Below are 5704 nucleotides of genomic sequence, written 5' to 3' on the forward strand. Positions count from 1 at the left end.
AATGTCCATGGTGTCGCACAGTTCCTGAAAAATCACGTCTCACACGTGATTTTGAGGTGCACCATATCACCATGAAAGCACGGTACATTCAGCCACTCTGATGACTCGTAGACGACCAAACACGTGTCAGTGGATAATTATATTTAAAAAAACAATACATATTATTCCCAACTCGCAATTTAGTAAAAATACAATTTCGTATAAATAATTTTAATGCCCATGGTGTTGCACAGTTCCCGAAAAATCACGTCTCACACGTGATTTTGAGGTGCGCCATGTCACCATGAAAGCAGGTTGCTGGGGGGGGGGCAGAAGCGTTCAGAACTGTGTAGAGTGAATATCGTCAGATTTTTTCGAACTTGTTTACATTGGACTTGAAGGCAACGATATTGTAGTCGGTCGAGAAGCAAACCAGCAGAACAGTGTTGCATAGGCGGGCAGTTTTAAGAAAAAAAGCGTTCAGACTTGTGTAGAGTGAACAACGTCAGCCTTTTCCGAATTTGTTTGCATTGGTCTTTAAGGCATCGATATGGCCAAACCAGTACAACATTGTACAATGAACATCGTCGACCGACTCGTCAGATTTTTCCGATTCAAACGTAAAAGAATTCATCCGATTTTTTTTATTGAATTGCCTACAAAGAAAGATAATATTTTTTTTCAATATTTTATTTGCTAACTTTTACCAATTAAATCAGTGTAATTTTATATGTCAATCTCGATTTCTTCGTTGCCCGTAGACAGCCTTACTTAAAGAAATTTAAACGGTAAAATTTTTAGTTTTCCACTCAAAATGGCTGCCGACTGTGAAGTCACTTTAACGTTTTTTATTTAAAATCAGTGACTCCAAAAATCTATACATGAATTTATAGAAATATGTTCCTTTTTATTTTAATTTTATTAAGAAAATAAAAATAATTGTGTCTTATAAATGGATCTGAAATTGAACAAACATTAATTTAACGAAACTTTTTCCTTTCAAATTAAATTACAATTTCACTTATTGGTTCTTATACAAAACACGGACCGTACAGAAATAGTAACGTTATTATTTAGAAACACATGCTTAACATGGTGAGAGGGACCATAAAACATTATTCTGTCGTTTCATCTAAAATTTATTAAACAACAAAAAAGAATTGAATTTAACTTGAACATCTTATCTAAAGTAAAATCCAATATAATCTGTACAAACATAATCTGTCGTTTCATTTTCAACTTAATTAACAAAAACCATAAGAATGTAATTTAACCTGAACATCATATCTATCATGGAAAAATTAAAGTGTAAACAGACAACTTGTTGCTCAACTCCCTACATAGTATCCTTTCAATTATGTCCCAGCTCTCCTCGTCAAAGTGACACTGTGCTTTGTTTGGGGAGAAAACGCAATAAAAATATTTTTTTTTCAACTATAAATATATTTTTAAATATATGTATGTGTATGTATATTTATACAAATATACCTTATAATATAATATATCTGAATATATAAATAGATATATGTTTTTAACACACACGCGCACACACACACACACACACACACACACACATATATATATATATATATATATATATATATAAAATATATGCAAATATATATGTACATATTTAATTTAAATACATATATTTACATATTTAAACACACACAGATATATATATATATATATATATATATATATATATATATATATATATATATATATATTTATTTATTTATTTATTTGTTAACCGTTAGCATATAAATAACGCAGAACAGATGCCTTAGACGTATTCGATTCATCACCGTTATTCATCATAGTTTTATGATTGGACAATACGTTCTAAACTTGATATGAAAACATTTCATCACACGTAATTAACGAACTTTTAAAAATTGACAACGTTTTATCATAATCTTTTTTTTTGTTTTTGTTATCTTTTAATCTTGTTTAATTGTCATATTTTTATATATTCATTGTATCCTTACGTTCTTCGTTCAGTTATTTTTTAAATAGACGTTTGGATCAATTTAGTAAAGAAATACAAATCGACCAAAGTTCATGTTTTAAACAAAAAAACAAAAATCATCCGATTTTTATTGCTTCATTTTTAATTTAAAGGTAAGATTTTTTTTTTTGATATTTTATTTACTAATTTTTAACAATCAAATGCCTTTTAAATTATTGTATTTTTTTCCATAACTTTTATCGATTCAATGCATTTTAAATTATTGTATTTTGTTCCATAACTTTTAACAATCAAATGCCTTTTAAATTATTGTATTTTTTCCATAACTTTTAACGATTCAATGCATTACAAATAAAGTTTGTTTTTTAAATTGTATTCCTATGAAATTCCCAATTTCCCCTTTATCGGATGACAGTCTTGCATTGATTTAAATTGTTAATTTAAATTTTAAACAAAGACATTTAAATGATGAATTCGTAGTTTTCCACTAAAAATGGCTGCCGACTGAAGTCACAATGTTTTCAATATAATTGTTCCAACTCATGTTTCCTGTGAACGTTAGGCCAAGCAGTTTGAAAGATGTACTCTCAGACAGGGAGTTACTGGCCATTGCTATTGGTGGCAGAGAATGTTTCTTGTAATTATTGAAGGAAATCAGTTTAGTCTTGACAGCATTGAATGTGACCATCCATTTTTGTCCCATTCCACTACAGATTGGAGCTAATGCAGTATTCCGCGCTATTTTTTAAATCGTATTTCCACGTTTGATTAAAGTTTTATGATGTTTTTTTTTTATTCAATTGTGTAAGGTACAGAATAGGCACAAATCAACCTCCCCTCCCCATGTTAAGAATGGCTTTTTAAATACTAACGTTATTATTTCAGAACGGATCACTCTCTGCATAAGTACCGAAATGTGTGTTTATGACCATTTTCATCAAATTCTATGTATTTCCGCTTTATTGAATGACAGTCTTGCATTGATTTAAATTTTTATTTTAAACAAAAAAATTTAAATGATAAATTCGTAGTTTTCCACTGAAAATGGCTGCAGACTGAAGTCACTTCAACGTTCGCTCCAAAAAAAATATACATGGATTTATAGAAATAAATTCACTGGTTTAAAAAAATGTTCCTTTTTCTTTACAATTTTATTGGGAAAATAAAAATCTACTTGTTATATAAATGCATGCGAAATTGAACAAACTTTAATTGTATAAACTTTTTCATCTTTCGATTTAAATAACAATTTAACTATTTCGTACTTATACAAAACACGGCCCGTGCTGAAATACTAACGTCCTTATTTAGAAACTCATGCTTAACATGGTGAGCGGGGAAAAAAAACTATGCCGAAATTTCATCTAAAATTTAATAAACAGAGGCATAAGAATTGAATTTAATCGGAACATCATATCTAAAGTAAAAGGCAATATAATATGTAAAAGAAAAAAGAAAACTATTCATATGAATAAATTTAAAGTTAAACAATTAAAAAATATAACAAACAAATATAAGACAAAGTTACTCTTCTACATAGCGGCATTGTAATTTAACGTATTTTAATGTTTTCTAACGTATTTTAATGTGTTATTTGGTTCGAAAAACAAGCAATGCTAAATTGCAAGGTTAAAAATCAAACATGTCTGGCAAGTATAAATTTCTGTTTTGTTTTCATGATTTGATCAATTATCGAAACATTCCAATTGAATGTTTGAATGTCGGTCATCTTGTTCTAACTTACCAATTTGTCGCTACTTATGTTTTGAATTAAATGTTTTAAAATATGTTCTAACACAGCAATCTTATCCAGGTAGATTAAATAATTTATTTTGCCTTTGGCCATATTTAGTTGTTTAGATTTTAATTTTTGACTTCTTTTTTATTTGTAGGTTTCTCTTCCGTAATATATTTAAATCATTTTATTAATCAAATAAAGTGTTTTTTTTTAATTACATATATGCTATGTGTACAGTACAGTGTTTAAAAATATAGTGATTATTAAAATGTCCAAGAATATGAAATAAATATATTTAAAAATAATTATTTTATTTCTATTTATATAACAACATATTTAAGAATATTATATGAGAAAGGTAATTTTAAAAAAGTAATTTTCTTGCTGTTTTTCTAAAAATATTTAAGAATAAATTATCTAAGATACCGCAATATTATAAAAAAAAACTTACATACAAAATATTAATATTGGAAATAATATGAGGTGTTAAAAACAGTAAATGATAAATGTTTAACTTGAGAAATACTGTTTTTAAAATCAGATTTTATTTATTAAAAAATTTAATTATTTAATAAAAACGTTATTTAAAATATATTTATATTAAAAGAAAAGTGCTATATAAAACGACAACCCTTACAGAATTCATATTATACGGAATACGGCATTACTATAAGGTTATATATATATATGTATATATAAAACGACAACCCTTACAGAATTCATATTATACGGCATTACAATAACATGATATATATAACAGCGTTTTTTATTTTATTTTTTACAGTGATCACCACTTATCAAGGCCCGGAAGCCACTCAGGGATAAGGGTTATTGCAAGTACATTACGTTAGTGTGGAGATTTGATGAAGTGTTTACTTAAGGGTCGGTTCATTAGGAATTTATTAACATTGGACTTGAACACATCCAAGTTGTAGTCCGGTTGGAAGCAGGCAGACGGAACAGAGTTCCACAGACGTGCAGTTCTAAGAAAGAAGCTTTGTTCATGGAATCCACGTTTTGATTTAGGCACAGATAAAGAGTGGGGGAAATTTTTCACAGTGGATTCGGCTAGACGGGTGTTTTTCGTGAAAGATTGGCGAGGAGGAACCAGAGATTGGAGTTCAGACGAGCACCTGCCATGGAAATAACGATAAAACAAGGATAGGCTCGCAACGTCTCTTCTGTGGGAGAGAGGTTGCAGGGTAGAGAAAAGGGCATCCCCCACTAAGCCAGGAAGTCTATTTTATACTCTGTCAAGGCAGAATAGGCTGCTTTTTGTAGCTCCTGCCCAGATATGGCAACAGTATTCCATCCTTGGATTTTCTTGGCTTTTATATCGATAGCATTTTTCCGAATTAAATAAAATCACATGATTTTTTTCTTTTAATTCGGAAAAATGCTTTTTATAAAAATTTTAAATTGAAATAATAACGTTATTATTTAGAAAGTAAAACCTCAGAAGGAAGGGTTATTTATCTACTTTGTACTTTCACCTGACAAAAAATCCGATGAATTTGAATTCAACCCAAACTCCTATTTAAGAAATAACACGGTTTGTAAACCGCACAAGTTCTGAAGGAAAGTTAGCTTTTTTCTTTTTTTCATCGAATTATACAGAAAAAAAAAAGAATGGCAACCCTAAAAATCTGGATTTAGCTTGAAAATTTGAACTAAAATTACAGAAATTAATGGCGGCATCGTATGAAAAAAAACAATTAATTCAGGAATATATTATATAAAATACTGTATTACTATGAGGTGTTAAAGTATATTACGAATTTTTTAATCTATGAAAATATAGATTTAATAATTAATTATATAAATTGAAACAATTTGTTAAATTGAAATAGTGTTATTATTAAACATAATTAAACATAAGTAAACAGGGGATGTTTTTTTTTTAACCATTTTTACTTCCATCTAACAATAAATACTTTAAATTTGAATTTAACCTGAAATCTCTAAGAAATAGCATCATTTATAAACTGCAGAAGTTCCGAAGGAAACGTTTGTTA

At 28.6% G+C, this 5704-nt stretch overlaps 1 long non-coding RNA gene across 1 annotated transcript in view; it reads left to right on the forward strand.

Moving 5' to 3' along the window:
- Positions 1-1944: 1944 nt before the first annotated feature.
- The window catches only part of LOC145271449 (uncharacterized), an 8863-nt gene continuing 5103 nt past the window's right edge, over positions 1945-5704 (forward strand). The window contains exon 1 of the long non-coding RNA XR_013865880.1: positions 1945-2103. This is a non-coding gene — a long non-coding RNA (uncharacterized LOC145271449). The remainder of the gene's footprint in view (positions 2104-5704) is intronic.

This window comes from Euprymna scolopes, chromosome 46 (assembly GCF_053919585.1).
Source record: "Euprymna scolopes isolate OS-2025 chromosome 46, ASM5391958v1, whole genome shotgun sequence".
In the NCBI taxonomy this organism is placed as follows: Eukaryota; Metazoa; Mollusca; class Cephalopoda; order Sepiida; family Sepiolidae; genus Euprymna; species Euprymna scolopes.